Here is a 16791-nt window from a genome sequence, read left to right as displayed (position 1 = left end):
GCTTGATCTCTGAGTAGCATGTTAATTATCATATATAAAAGTGTATAGGATTCCACCACGACTCAATTGATTGTTTTCTATTGCTGTACACTGCTGCTGTCTCCTGTGTGGAAGCTGGACAGGGCGGCTCTCACCACAGCCATGCAGGCGTGAAGCGAGAACGCTGAGTGACAAGATCACATGTGACAGAATTGCTGTGAAGAGACTTTGCATGTGAAACACTGCGGAGGGAGAGAAAGGCAGGAGGGTGGCGATGATGGAGGGAACAACAAAGAACAAGGAGGAGTGGAGAATATCTGGAGACACGAAGGGAAAAGGCCAGTCACTGCCCAGGGGGACTGAAGGAAAAAGAGGGAGGTAGTTGTATGTGTGCGTGTGTGACTGTACATATAAAGAACTGTATATACGATAATACATATAGTTTGGTCTTCAGCATGGCCTTGGTGGTGGCCTTGTTTATGTTGGTGCCCTAGGCGAGATTTTAGATTGGAGCACTCAAAAAGTGCGACAACAGTTCCTCCAGTCTAAGAAATTCAAAAATGAATTCATGCTAAAATGAAATGTGACAATGGTACCTTCATTCCAGACAAAGTCCTCCCAGTCCTCCTGACAAAAAGGCAAGAGGGACGGGGGGGGGGGACGGGGGGGGGGGGGGCTCAAGGTGCCATTCATTAGAGTGTTTGTTGGTGTGGCATGGCCTGAGGTGGCACATTAAATTTGATGGCTGCCTGGTGAAAACTGACCAACCAGTGAGGCTTTGAAAATCGAGCCACATGAAAACTCATGTAAGTCAATGGGGGGGGGGAGAGGAAAAACATCAAAACAGGAAGAACAAGTGTGCATTTCCAAACGCTGTACAGAAGCGAGCACACCTGTCGGTAAGAAAAAAACCAAAAGAAAAACATATCCCGCTCATTTGGTGCCCCCTCCTGTATTCGGTGCTCTAGGCAACCGCCTGTGTGGCCTACGCCATGGGCTGTCCCTGGTTTTCAGTAAGAAAGCATGAGAATCATCAGGGATAAAAAAAAACAGGAGAGTGGCCAGCAGGTGGAGAGTCAGTGTGAAAAATAATCATTAGATGTGGGTCACCATGTGACCACATCCTGCCCACAGTATAAGAGAGAGTGAGAGAGGTGTCAAACTGAGATCAAGAAAGATTATAAGAGCAAGGCTGAGAAGGGGGCAGGGGTCCAAAGGTGCTAATCTGAGGCTGTGTGTGTGTGTTACATAAACACTGTCCCTGCCTTTCTGCCAGGCTGAAGTCAGGTTGCAGGATTCAATCGGAGCATGTGAGGTCACAGTCACAACCAAGCCACTGTGTACAGCCAAGGAAAGACACAGCAGGAGGACACACCAATAATATACATGGTACACTGCGGTGCTCTTAATCACAAGGATTCACCATAGCGCTGAAAAATGAAAATGACATTTTGGGCTTACTGCCTCATTGCAGAACCCTTTTTGTGGTGGAGTGATCACATGGGTTCATGTAGACTACAAAGTGTGGTAAAACAACATAGGAATGTAGGAACTGATCCAGATCAACAGGAGAACACACACTGGGTAGCAGATTGAGTTTCATGACTTGTGTCGGGCCATTGCTAATAAACTGTCCATATTTTGGTGATTTATTTATCTAAACTGTGACAAATTCATAATATTGTTATAATAATAACAAGGAGACAAAAGTGGAATTTGAAAAAAAAATAAACCTAAGATTCTACAGCCATGCTAACAGTTCTGTGAGACTTTTCTTGGACACAATGGTGCTGCATGCTAAAGGCTAATGTCAGCATGCTAGTGTAACCCAATCACAATGACAATGCTAGCAGTAGCGTAACCCAATCACAATGACAATGCCAGCGCTAGCGTAACCCACTCACAATGACAACGCTAGCAGTAGCGTAACCCACTCACAATGACAATGCTAGCACTAGCGTAACCCACTCACAATGACAATGCTAGCAGTAGCGTAACCCACTCACAATGACAATACTAGCATGCTGATATTTATTTTTAACTTTTTATTTAAATCTATTCAATTTTCCAGAGCAAAACAAAACATTCCCTGACATAGGATTTCTTAAAATAAAACAGAGAGTAAAAGAAAAATAAAGAAAAGAAAAGATAAAATAAAAGCGGACCCTTACAGAGGGAGTAATGCATTGTCAATTGCAGAGGACTATAACGATGAAAGTTATGGGGTATTCCATCATAATAACAGTTTTGTTACTATTTAGTTAAACACTCAGGTACAGTTGCAGACTTGTAGTCACTCATTCCAGTGTGTAAACCTGTTTAAGTCTCAGTGTCCGCTTACTTATTGTTGGTGGTTTTTTATCTTTCAGCATGCTGATATTTAGCTGGCAATATTTACCATGGTCACCTTTCAGATTAACGTGTTAGCATGCTAATTCGTATCCTACTAAATTGAGGCAGTTGGGAATATAATTATAAACCATATTGGACAAATGAAAAGTTCGACCTGATGATTGTGCTAGATGGAAAATGAATGTACCAAAGATGTAACAATTAATCCAAAAGTTGCTGAGACATTTTGCTCAAAAACCACCTAGTAGCACCAACCAATAGTGACAATGAAATGCTTCACAAAATGTTGTGATTATTCATTAAGTAGATGCTGACATATGTTTGTGGAGAAGTGAAAAATCTGCCCTACTGCCGGCTCTAAAGTATGTGGGATTCATACTTTGGGGACTATGAATATCTGCACAAAATTTTAAAGGCAATCCATCTGATACTGGTTTGTTTCAGTCTGGACCAAAGTGGTGGACTGACAGTGCCATCTCTAAAAAAAAAAAAAAAAAACATTGCTGGCATACCTAAAATCAAACCACTACTATATTCTGTATAAAATCATTCTGTGTAAAAGATTAAAGTAGGTGGCAGTTGATGAGACCATTGTTTGTGCAAGCAATCATGTTCTTTTGTGTTTCTTTGTCATTGGAATCTGGCCACAATTTCCTCTTCCCTTGTATCACCTGCAGTACCAGCAGTGCTGGAACGACACACTGTACATTTTTCGAGTGCTTGTCTAACATGAGAGGGTGGCAGATAAAATGCATGGTGACTTTAAAGGCTGATATTTGGACACACTTCACTTATAATTCCTAAGAAGGAACGAGTGTGTTGTCATTTCAGGAAAGAAGCTGCATGGTTATAAAATAGCAATGGAGGGAACAGTATAAACCTCAAGAGACACTTCAAAGCACACCTGAATAAGAAATGAGGGCTATTTAAGGTGCCTTTGGAGCTATTTTAAGTTCGGATGAGGGCCACATTTTTGAACGCACGCTGCTTCACTGACTGACTTCTGTTACTAATTTGGTGATTCTTTTGCTGTATATTTTGGATATCGTATTGTTCAGCTAATGTAGGCCTCTGGGTTTTTTTTAACCCAGATTACGTCTGTACCTTGCTTCCACTCATGCCTCTCTGCTTGTCCTGATGTGACACTTGAGAGTCACATCAGGACAAGTGCTTCTGAGGTCAGCTGAAGCACCACTCTGTTGGGCCATTACAACAAAAACGAAAGCGTAATTAACCCCAACTCTGCGTGCAGTCGAGGTGTTTCCTTTTTACCGTGCCGCTAATATCTGGCACTAAACTCACATTTTCCCCCAAAAGCTCCATTCACCGCTCACACTTTTGGGAACGGTGTAAGCTGAGAAAAGACTGGAGGGGTAAATAAAACAAGCTTGAAGTTTCCGATTCACCGTGTGTCCAGTTTCATCTCCAAAATAAATCTTTCAACCAATAACAAACATTCTCGGTGGTTAACTCAGGAACCACCTCCTGTCAATCTCATCCCATTGAAAGCAAACCAGACTAACCGCAGCAAGTTACTTCTGCCTGTTATAGCCTATAAAGTCAAATGGAAAGCAAAGATACTGTCAACTGTAGTTTTAAAATGTTCTTGTTAGAAATTAGCGTTAGAAATTAGAAATTAGCACAAAAAAACTTGCAAACTTTAATATTTTCTTTCCTGATTACGTTCTGCATGCGTGTATCCATTTCATTTCAGTGTCAAGCACACTGAGTTCACTTTTAATGAAACATGATATAAATAAGAGTACACAACTCAGCGCACGAATCAGCTGGTACGTAGCCAAGAGGATTAAGACTTACTGGTAATGAGTAAATAAGGGAGTGCATTCTATGAGCATTATAGAAAATACACAACCGGCAAAGGAAGCACATAATTGATTAAAGAGGGTGAGTCTGGTATGTAGTGGAGTAATTACATAATGCAAGTATGTAAGTATTAAGTGCATGCAAACACAAGTACACAGTTACTGTAGTTGAGTACATACGGTAAGTGAGCAAAAAATTAGGTGCGTAAGTAAGTAAATAAACACATAAAAGAGCAAGTGTGCAGTGAATTGGTGAGTAAGTGCATAAGGGAATGATTCAGTAAATAAGAAACCACAAAAGTACACACCACCGAATGAAAATGTGCAGTACGTGCAGTTATAGATAAAATAATTACATATGAATCTCTGAACAGGTCTGATGCATACAGGTCTGCACGTCTCTTTTCTGTCCCCGTGTCTTGATTTCTTGGTGACATCAGTGTGTGTGTGTGTGTGTGTGTGTGTGTGTGCCCCCCCCCCCCCCCCCTCAGGCCTCTTCTGCACACTAGCGTGCAACAAATACAGCAAGCAGGGACTCTCTTAGTCAAACATTTACCCAAGGCAGGTCAGGGAGCTTACAGAGCTGTCTAGGGGGGCCCTCACCAACCCTGTTTCCACTCTTTCTCCTTAGTCAAATTGTTAGATTTGCACATTTCACCTTAAGTTAGTCACACTTCTACATAAAAAAATGACTTCTCAGCTCTCAATTGCTTTTCCTAAAAGTTGACGATTTGAAGATCACCTTTAATGTTTATTCACAGATTGACCGAGCTTATCTGGTCTGCCCTCATATGTCACTCACACACACACACAAACACACACACACACACATATACACACAAACATCTCCCTTTTGCCCGGCGTATCAGGGATATTATTGCTTTGCCCGGAGAGCTCCAAAAAATCCTGCGTCTCCTCTTTTACCTCATAGCTTTTTAAAAGTGAGAGTTTAAAAAATTAAAATCAAGTTGGCCTGCCTTGCGTAACATTTGGGTGGTTACATAGCAGCAGCAGGAGCAGCAGCAGTAGACCCTCATCCGTGGTGTAAATATGACGCTGGGGCATAAAGGGCAAAGTACTGCTCCTTTATTGACAAAATAAGGAGAGAACATTGCACCAGTAGGCATTGTGTTTGTGTCATTTACTTTTCAATATTACATCTAATGTATGCATTACTGTGTGGAGAATTGTTTCTATAAGTATCTGTGTGTCTCTTTGTATCCTGTTGTTGCAGGCTTGAGTCAGGAGGGGTTGGCACACCAGTGTGTAATTTTCTATGTATAACTCTGGCTCCGAGGCAGTATGGTCAGGGTTGCCAGTTTATGTTTTTTCCTTTTTTTTCCCTTTTTTTTTGAAGAATAAGATCTAAACACTCACATGCAAATTCACACACATCACACGCACACAAATCAAGAAACACACAGATTCTCACAAAGTGTAAGCATATGGACACAAACGTATATGCACATGTGACTTTGCGGGGAACACACACGCTGCACACTTACACACGGTCTTCAGTTTGGCTGAGCAGTTGGAGAAGAGTTGCACAAGTCTTCCCTCTCTCAGGGCAAATTATGGAGGATAATGCAGAAAGCAGTTGAGCTTGTACGGATTTGCACCTGTTGTTTTGGACGGAGAACAAAACCAACTAAAACAGCTTGGATTTTACTGGGGTATTACCAAAGGGAAGGGAAATAACCTCGGCGTTTCAGGGCTAACCTATAGAAAAACGCCATCAACTTGGCTGCAAACAAACACACCCAGATGTCCTGTGATGCATAACCAAAGTCATGCAAACATGCATCTATCCATCCATCCAAACAGTGCACTTACAGACACGCAGGAGCCATCTGCTCTCACACATGCACAGGCTGAAGACGAGACATTTTCATTCCTCATGCTGGATAATCACAGAGTTTTAGAGTGTTGGGGTCATATGGTATAATAAGGTGTGGGCTGCAATTTATAGATTATTGTGATATTGAATTCAATGATCAATCCTTTAATTTGCAAAACAAAAGAGAATCATAGAAATGCCAATAACTAGACATCAAAATATATGCAATTTACAGTTGTAAAAAAGACACACATCAAATTAGAAATGTTGGAATCAGAGACAATGACATTTATATTATAAAACGACCTAAATAATTAGTTGATTATCATAGTTTCATGAAATAATGACTCCTCGAGATTGTGTGATATTTTTTTTCAATGCGAAAGAGGCTTAAAGTATTTCAGAGTCACATGTATAAACAGTGTGACAGATATAATGTGTTGAATTGGTGTGGAATCTCAAGTCAAATGAGAAGTTCAATTCAGTTCATCTCAGTTCAGCTCCAACTAGGTCAGATCAATTCAAACTTAATGGTATAGTATAGAACCACAAAAGACGTTGCAAGCGCTGAACACTACCAGCTGGACTAATATTATTAACATCAACACTTACTAATGAGCAATAAATATCAGTAATATATCATAAGCGCACATTCAATAACAATCCATATCATCACCCTAGCTTTCTTATCCACATGTATGATCCTGCAGTCACATGCTCGGTGCTCTCTTTAACCCCTACAGCTAAGCATGTGCTTTGGGATGTTTGTGATCTGTGTCACATGCATCTGCTCATGAATGGGCCAATGGTCATGCTAGAAAAAACTGAGTTATGCATCACGACCAGGGAAAGTTGTGCATTGTACTCTTTGCTTTGGACAAAAGCAATTGTAACCTATAGTGGTTGCAGTGAAACCTATAGTGGTTGGAGTGAAACCTATAGTGGTTGCATTGAATCCTATAGAGGAAGTTGTTTGTGCACTCTGACTATAGGCTGTTGTAATAAAATAGGATATAGCATAATGGGTGTTTGGGACTAAATTTTAGAAAATAGGGATCTATGGTGCATTATGTGTGTTTCTGATTGTTTGTTTGGGATGTGATTGGGAAAGATATCCTTGAAATCTACAATGCCCAAAACATGTCAATGGAAATTTAACACTAAGGTTGCAAAATGTGTCTTCTTGTATGAAACCTTGTTGGTGCGTCAAATATTAGAACATAAATGTGACAACTGTGAACTGCGATATGTGAATGTGTCCGCTGATGCTTCTCAGCGCAAGAAAAATGGCAGCGAAAACTCCAAGCACACAGGATACAGAGAGAAGAGCCAGCTGTGGTAGGAAATGCCGACCAACATAAACCACTGTGTCAACAGAAAATAAAAAAGCAAATATGGTAAAAAAAAAAAAAAAAAAAAACCTCCACAATGGTAGGTTGAAGACAGACTGGTTGAAAGGAGAATGGCACCGATCTCTTCTTTGAGACCTGCTCCCAGTTTCCAGCTGTGGGGAACAAGTGTGGGATGTGTGGTACATGACACGAAAACAGAAATCTCAGTGGTAGGAAATTGCCGGGATGGAGTCAAAGTGTATGATTTCATAGTTCACTGAAATTGAATCAAAAGTGGATAAAAAAAATTCCACGAAAAATCCGAAATAGTGGGCACTCAGAAACGCATTCAGAAAAAAGGAAAAAAACAAAGTCTTATCCTGCCAGGCTGCTCTGCTTGCTCTGTGTTATAAAAAGGCAATCCTCATCTTTTATACATGAAGTTTATATTATAGCAGCAGTTGCTGAGTGTGTCGTCTCGGGACCTGGACTTCTAACACTGGCACTCCTGTCATGTGAGGATCCATTTTGGGGTTCTGACGCGATGCCCGAGGAGCATTACATTACAGCGTCATATGAAACAAGGGATCAACTCAATGATGAGGGATGCTTTGAGAGGATAATATTTAGTAAATAAAGAGAGAAATTGAGACATCTTTATATACAAGAGCCTAGTAATCAGAGTGGAATTTCAACTGTGTTTTCAGAAGCCGTGCAGCTCCTATCTGTTTGTTGTGGTAGGAGATCTTCAATGTTTCCAATCACCAATGGATTCATTTTGAAGCTGTGATACAGGCTTCTTCTTCCCCACTTGTGACAAATCCCACTAGGGCAGAGGTCACTCATGAGGGACCAAAGGGAGAGGGAGGAGTGGCAGGAATGAAAACAAGCAAGCAGAGAAAGGAGGGGAGACCCTTGCCCTTGTCACCCTGTGCCTGTCATTTCTCTTTAAATCGCCTCACAAATGAGAAAAAGACCAAATGAATTAAAATGCTGGAAGAGAGAGGGGGGTGGTGGTGGTGGTGGGAGGGGGGGGAGACTTGAAGCAACTGCAAACAATTTGAATACTGATAACATGAATCATTTAGCATTTTCGTTCCTCATTAATGCCACATTGTAGCAGTTTTTCCACGATTCTTGTTGTCGCTGCCGTGCGGACTGAGCGGAGCGAGACAGAGAAGAAAGAGCGCAGGGCAGTAAGAAGTGAAGCAAGAAAAAAAAAAGGGAGACAAAAGGCGAGGGGGTTCGGTGTTGTGCAACAGCCTGACATTGATCAGGGTTGTCGAACGATGACGCGGCAGTCTATTGTCTCATCCGTTTGCAGTCTGCAGCCTCTCCCTCTGTTTTCTGTCTTTTCTCTCTTCCTCTTTGGCAACTTTATCATTCTTCTGCATGGTTGAGATGCAGCTTTAGTCAAAGTTTCACAGCTTTGAGTCATTGTTATAACAGCACAGACTGAACCTGGCACATGGTTTTGTTATCAGTCCTCAATTCAACTTTTCTTCTTTTAAAATGTACTCTTTAAATGGATTGTTGTATAGTGTGTCTCCTGTTTCTGTCCAGGATATATATATATAATTATAAATGATAGTATACAAGTCATTTAACTGTCTGCATGCATTTGGTTGTATGTAGTAAGAGTTCCACAATTTTACATTTGGAAGGCTAATATTTTTTTGATTAAATAGGTTCAAATGTGGTGATATTTAACATGTTTGTATGAGTTAACTTAAAAAAGAAAAAAACATCATGCATGCCAACTCAAAATAAAGTGCCACACAGCATAAGAATCAGTTCTTGAGTCGGGATTAACAACAAGGTGTAGAGTATTTCCACAAGTGCTCCTTTTTTTTTCCTGCAGATAAAGAAACCGAGTACACAATTTTCCATTTCTTCTTTTCATGAGAAACTTTTTCGTTTCTGTTCAGCGGTAGGGACACTGACGGAAACTATTTTTGCTGACATTTGCTATACACAGGTGGTGTGTTATGATAGAGCTGATTTATGACTGTGTAGCTTTGTGCAGCGGGCTGCATTCAGTCAGGCTCGCAGCTTTCGGAGCAGGGTGTGTATCCTTTCCTCAGCCCAGCCACTTCACATTAAACGCTTCCTGAAGAGCTCAAATGAGTGGAAATAATCCATCAAATATATTTCCCCCCCTCGGCCAAGTGGATATAACGCAACATGTATTGGTATTTAGTCAGATTTTGTTTTGGATGGGCTGCGAAAGGAAAACAATGTGGAATCCCCTTGAATGCAAAAGGAAACATATGTAATCACTCCGACTGTGCACAAAAATATGAGATTTTTGAGCTCTACTCAATGTGTGGTCTGCACAGGTGACACGTTCGACACCGTGTCACTTCCTCAGGAAATGTCAAGTGGTACAATCTCTTATACGCCACTTGAAAACAAAAGGATGACATCAGCGAAATGACTTTGGCATTTGATAAACATTAACAGATTAAATGGGAAATCGAAGTAAAAACATCTCGAACGGAGTGCCAGGGCAAGACAAGAATAACAATGAACTTTACAGAACAGCCAACCGACCGCATCGGGGTAATAAGATGTAACCAACTGAATAATCAAAATAAAAATACGTACAAAACAAGCACACCACACAAGCACAAGTACGGGAACTAACGCAAAAAGATGAAATAAAAGCGGGGTGATGATGAAGTAAAAACAGGGCCCGGCCTCAAAAAGGTTTCGAACAAATAAAAATCTGTGGTTTGGTGTTTATGTTCCGTGAAGTGGACTGCAGAGTCAGTGGGATCGCTGTGGTCAAAAGTTTCTGTTTTATTGTACCGTTTATCTCGGGATTTAGAACAGAGCAATGTCCACAAGAGGAGCAGATAGTCGACGGCGGTTCGTGTGGGAACAGGTGATGCCTGCTGGATGTGAGCTGAGGACATCGTTGGGTTTGTAACGTTTCAAAAGAGCAATAGAAGACAAGAGTCGAACGATCTTTAGGTAGTTGAGTCGAGACAGGTCGTGGTCTGGCTTTGCTCTGTTTAGCCTTTTCATTTTGGGAGGTCACACCCATACACATGCTACACATCCACTGTCAGTATGAAGTGTTTTTAACTGTGTCTCCTGAACAGATCAAGTGAAAACAACAAGTGAGAAAGATGTGCAATCCACTACTAATTAAATTCATTTTCATATTAATTTCAATCTATTACCCAACACTTAAAACATGTAATACTGCGTCAGATATTATGGGTTCTAATCAAAGGAGACTGTCAGCTGAAAACAAGGCTTAGTGGATGCAGTCTCCAGTATTTGCTGACTTACTGACCCCATGTTCCAGTTTTGCTCAGCTATCAAATTCACTCATGTGTGATTGGAAAGAATGCAGCACATTTGTTGTGAATATGGGTCAAGTTTATTGATGTTGGAAAAATGATGATGACATTGTTGAAGACTTAGGAGAAGGGGTCGAACCGAGGAGCATAAAAATATATATTAATAAAAAGGGGGGGGGGGGGTTTGGTGGGGTGGGAGGTTTGGGAAGGTGGGTGGGGGGACAAGGAAGGGCCCGGTTGCTCCTGCGACAACTCCCTCCCTGGACTGTGTGATCCTCTGTGTGGCCGTAAGCTGCCAAAATATCCCAGAGAGAGAGCGAGAGTGAGAGAGAGAGAGAGAGAGAGAGAGAGAGAGAGAGAGAGAGAGAGAGAGAGAGAGAGAGAGAGACTTGTGGCACACGAGGATGACACTGCTACCAATCTTCTCGCCACACACTGCGAGTTGATCAAAGAGTGTGTTTGCCAACTGCTGCAGCATTCCTTTAGGTTTGTGCAATTGCGCCGCTCCTTGTGCTTTTTGACTGCAGCTGAAAAATCAGTGTGAGGACTGCATTCATCCAAGTAAAGGTCCAGCCATGTGTGAGAGCCAGTGGGCCAGGGCTCGGCCTGCCTGCGACTATTTGCTTTTCCAGCTGTTTCCTAGACTCACCCTGTGAGTGGGAGAGAGAGTAGTGAGTGTGTGTGTGTGTGTGTTGGTTTGAGGGGGTGGGTGGGGGGGGGTAGGAGAGTGGTGGTGGTGGTGGTGGGGGGGCGTTGAAGTGAGATGGAGACTATGGGAACGGGAAGGAAGATAGGGAGGAAGAGAGAGCTACAGAGAAAGTGTGTGTTTCTGTGTATGTACAATTTAAGTGAGAGTGCCTCCTGTTCCTGTTATGTTGATGTGTGTTTGCACAGTGGAAACACCCCGCGACAACCAAGACACAACATACACTATATACTCTCTCTCTCTCTCTCCCTCACACACACACACACACACTCACACACAGAGGAGGATGTAGTCTCGTGTGCGCATGCTCCCACACAAACACGCCCATATGCCTGGCTGCCCCTCATATAGACTGATCCGCCTCTCAGACACAAAGCCACAAGGGATGGCCTAGATTCCAGCACATGCACACACAGGCAGGCAGGCTGCAAGGAAAAACATCATGCACACATACACATGTGAATATAAAGTACATAGGTAGTGTATACACTCATGGTTACTTTTTCTTTTTGTATATTCATTCCACAATAGCTGAGTCAATGCTGTTATGTTGTTGTGGATACAACTGGTGTGTTTAATTTTTTTTAAACACTGGAGGCTTTGGACACACAGAAAATGTTATTTTATAGCATTCTGAGCAGATGGACAGGTGTGAATCTACACATAATCACATTGTGCATTTAATGGAGTTACAAAAGGTTTTTAAGACATAACAGCTTTTATTCAAACTACATATTTACCATTGTATGACTATAATGCATTTGCCTGTAACCATTTATGTTTGACATTTATATTAAAGCACTTTGCAGACAATCTTACAAGATTAACATCATAATGACTGCAGCAGTTGTTCAGCCTGAGTTAGCCTCAAGGAAGTTAACATTAGAACCAGAGAGCCAGGACAACTTTCCTGTAATGGAAGAACTGGAAGGAAAAAAAGAAAAGAAAGGGTCACTTCAACCAAATCTCTCTCTCTCTCTCTCTTTCTTTGTCTTTCTCTTTCTCACAAATGCATTTAGCATTTACCAATACTACTATGTAGCTATGTAGATCAACTTATATTCATTTGCCCAGGGTTTAGGGTACCTTCTTCACAATACAACTTATGTAATTGCCTTTTATTTGTGAGTGAGAAGGGGATAAAATATGTTGGGTTTTGGGTTTGATTTGGGTGAACTGACCCTGTATTAATTAATTAAACTTTTCAGTAGTACTATAATAAGATATAGTATTGTAAAGAACATAGTATATTAAAATAATAATAATAATACTACATTGTATTTAAAGAGCACTATTCAGGATAATCAGAGACTTTCTATAGTGTGGGGTATAGTGCAATATAAGAGATATGAATATAATGAAGCACAGTACATGTAGTATGTTGTAACAGTAAACAGATTAACAATATAATGAAGTACAGAATAGAACTGTATGATATAACTGTATATAGGATAACAGCATAATGAAGTATAGTATAGTAGTGTATAGTATGCAGTATATATACTATAATAGCTATAGTACAGTTTTGTATTGTATAAGGTATTGTTCAATACAACAATGTAATGTTACAGTATAGTATACAATATAAGAGTGTAATATAGTATAGTTTAGAAGAGTGTAGGGCATAGTATAGTATAATATAAACATATATAGTATAGTATACTAAAGTATAACAATACACATACATTTTAAAAAGTTACAACAACATTACAGCTTTTAGTCAGAGTAGATGTTCCATGCAGCCTAATGTGATAATCATATTAAAGTAACATACTCCACCCACGATGAAGACATCTCCACTGCCTGACAACAGTCATTTCCAGTCAGAGAAAGAAGAAAAAAGGGAATTCTTATATATGCAACAGCATTAGTTCTGAACTCATTCACACTTCCTTTAGAGAGGCTCGTATGATGACATAAAGTAATTTCTAATCAGCTACTGTCACAACATACTGTAATTCAACATATAGTAATAACAAGCCATAGTGTATATCACATGAATGGTTTTTAAAACTCTCCTTCACACAGCACAGAAAGCAAGCTTTGAAACACCCTAATCCTTTCACAGAGAACTCAAAGCCACCAATAAGCAGGCTTCAGGTTGCCTTTTTTTTTTCCTCCGCCTGTCAGAGAGGGCTAATGTTGCCTGTCTCATATGTATCATATAGCCTGAAATGTATGGCAAGTTATGGATTGACTGCTGTGCCAACATGGGCCTTGTCATTACTGAAAGGTCCTTGTAAGTTCCAAATGGCCTACAGTCCTGCTGGCATACCCCAGATGAAAAAAGATACATAGGTCCCCCAGGCTGGTGTTATGCACTGGCACATCCAGGGAAATGACAACAAATGGATCTAAGAAGAGAATTGTTCCTAATTACAGAGTAATGTGGTGATTGAAAAGCTATAATAAACCCCCCCAGGAGAGACATATTATAGCACCACAGGGCCCCATCATCCATCTGAATAGTTCCACCAAGTAGACAAATTAGCTCTGGTGTCTCTCCATTTATACACTATGGACACTATGCAGTTAGTGGGTTAGAGGGAATGTTTTCACTGACCTTTCACGTTCTCTGCATGTGTATACTATCAGTTACCACCAGTTTCCAGGACAGACAGGTTAGAGAGAGTAGAGAGGATGCTGGAACTTTCATATATTATGTATAGGTAAATCATAAATAATTTACAATGAGAAAAACGTGGAGTGGCAAAGTTAATTTAGCAGTCAAAATTAAACATTAGCTACTTAAACACATACGTACACAAACAAATATACCACAAAATGTACATAGATTCAAGAGTCATTACTCACCATTTCTTTCTGTGTATATTTCTGAATACAGAAAACGCCCTGAACATCACAAGCGTCGGGAAGATATAATGAAACATTTTCTGCATATTTATGTATTTTCTTTTGCTTTAATTAACTATGATTTTGGGCGAAGTTGTTTACTATATATCAGGCTGTCTGCTACGTCACGACACACCCCTATATGGTAGGGAGACAGCTGGAGACTCAGCCCGAGATTGATTTGCGTCTCGTCCAATAGGAAGAGACACCATTCCCGAGTGGAGAGCTGTGATTGGACACTGCGAGGATTATATATATGTATAGATATGCCTGACTGCTAAAATGTGGGGGCGGGACTATGGAGAAGTGCTGTCCATCTATGTTGATACAGATCTAAAAAACTGGACTAACACAGTGTCTGCTTACGTTGCTCTTCGCATGGACTAATGTAAGTTATTTTGCACTTTTCTGTTTCTTTTGGAGTTCCCCGTGTGGCGGAAGGTGTTGCAGCGGTGTATTAGCACTGTAGTTTTGCTCTTTTTCGTTTCGTTTTTTCCTGAGAAGTGCTTTCAGGGCCGAGTGGCACACGCGCTTTTCAGGGCCAGTAAAGTGTGCTGCTGTTAACGTAGCGTTAGCTGCTGTTATTGCTCTCTAGTGGGCTGCAGTATTTTGACACGCCGCTGACACAAACAATGTATCCATTCAGCCTCGGCGTAATGTCATTGTGGAGAGGCCATTTCACAGCCGCGCCGCTACCGTAACACAGTAAATGTCCACGGCGTGTGGACATTAAATGACATGTTCGTGTTGCAACTGCTGGGACTGATGGCGTTGTTGTTAGCCAGTGTCCGAGCCCCGGTGATGTCCTCTCTTACGTGTGTGTATGTGTGTGTGTATGTGTGTGTGTGTGTAGGGGGGGAAAAGGGGGACGGCGAAACTCCTTTTAAGAAATGTGGCAGATGAATATGGCCGTGCCTTTTGGCAAATGTACAAATCTAGTAACACGACTTAAGACGTTTCACAAATGCTCGGGACTCATTTTCTTCAATTCGGGTGGACGTCCTTACCAACATACTCACTTTAATCTCACGTTTAGCTTACAAAACCTTAGGCGAGTAGCGAGAAGTGTGAACAATTAGCTGCAATTATTTTTTTTTTAAAGAAAGGGGAAAAAAAGTTTTGTTTAGGTAAAGTGTTTAATTACGTGTAAGTCGTGTGCCGAATTTCCACGAAAGTGTCGGAGGCGTTTACATCAGTCCGAGCAAAGCAACTATTGAATTGCCAGATTTATTGAATGACGTTTGGCGTAACAGTGAGTCCATGCAAGAAATAACGGGACGTCACCGGGGGGCTAACGTTACCCAGCTCCCGGCCCCCGACACTGACCGTTAGATAGGCCTGTCTGAATCACTCCTCCTTTTTCTTCTCTGTTGACAGTTTTGTTTTAATGCCGAGGAAAAGTTTTTCAGCGTGGGGAAATTGTTAAAAAGCCGCCCCTTCAACTCCACTGGCTCGGAAAATTTGGCGACCTGGCTCCAACATTTTGGGGGCCCCCCTCTGCCTCTGCTACTGCACAAAAGTGAAGGTTGATATGCCACATCAGGTAAGAGACAATTCACTGGCTGGATTATGTGACAGAAAAAAATGTACTCGGTTAGCGTTAGGCGCTAGCCGCTGCACATGGGCCAAAAAAAAAATCATGCAGCTTTTTTTTTTTTTTCCTTCTTTGTTTCCATGCTATACCTTATTTACGCGCGGAGAGGCCACATGGCATTTCGCATTTCAGCACAACTTCTACACAAGCCGTGTCCCTCCCGGTTATGTTTTGTGTGTGGTGTTATTGTTATAGGCGGGTGCTTCCCTCCACATTCCACATGTGTATGCCTGCCTGCCTGCCTGCCTGCCTGCAGCAGGGCCAGTGCGCAAATCCCTGCAAATTCACAAACGCCGAAGGGTGAAAACAAACCGAAATGGAGATGATTGCATTGCAGTAAATGAACACGCACTCTTGAAAACGCGATTTCACGTGACTGAGGCAAATGGGTGTTGTTTTTGTTGTGTTGTGATGTGGTGGGAGAAGTGTGCGGAGGTGTTGCATGTCTTCCTTCCTGGAGGTTGTCAGTCTCTGGTGGGTAGAGGAGGGAGGCTGCTCCTCTGTGCAGGCGGGGAAGACAAAGGGACAAGATGAGCATGGAGATGTGTGGAGTAGAATAGACCCGGATAGACTTCAGTCAGCTACTATTACTGGAAAATGTTGTTTTGGGACTGTTGGGAAACACAGACAGTATTGGGTTGGAAAGTTAATCTGTTGTTTATACATGAGACTTAACTGGAATCTGTGGCCATTTAAATTCTTGCTTCTCCTGGCCATTGCTCACAATTAAGTGCTTTTTATTTAATGAGTTTCCAGTATATGTGTTTCACTATGAGGCTGAATATCAAACAAAAAAAACATTGGTCCTGATTTTTAAAGTAGGAATTTGTATTATTTTAGTATGATTGAAAGGGTAGCATTGTTTTGCAGTAGAAACATAATGGATTTCTTTTTAAGTATTTCCAGCCAGGCTGAACATGTTTCCCTTCACTGGGGAGAAATTAAACTGCTTTTAGATTTTATGTAATACAAGTTTTATGTGTGATGAGATTTTTATTTTCTCCC

At 41.3% G+C, this 16791-nt stretch overlaps 1 protein-coding gene across 1 annotated transcript in view; it reads left to right on the top strand.

Moving 5' to 3' along the window:
* The first annotated feature begins 14498 nt into the window (after nucleotides 1-14498).
* Nucleotides 14499-16791, top strand: part of LOC128357858 (vitamin D3 receptor A) — a 71729-nt gene continuing 69436 nt past the window's right edge. The window contains exons 1-2 of the mRNA XM_053318253.1: nucleotides 14499-14580; nucleotides 15570-15735. The gene's annotated coding sequence lies outside the window, so the exon portion shown is untranslated. The remainder of the gene's footprint in view (nucleotides 14581-15569; nucleotides 15736-16791) is intronic.

This window comes from Scomber japonicus, chromosome 4, assembly GCF_027409825.1.
Source record: "Scomber japonicus isolate fScoJap1 chromosome 4, fScoJap1.pri, whole genome shotgun sequence".
In the NCBI taxonomy this organism is placed as follows: domain Eukaryota; kingdom Metazoa; phylum Chordata; class Actinopteri; order Scombriformes; family Scombridae; genus Scomber; species Scomber japonicus.
Note: the sequence above shows the minus strand (reverse complement) of the source record. Positions and strands in the feature narration are given on the sequence as shown.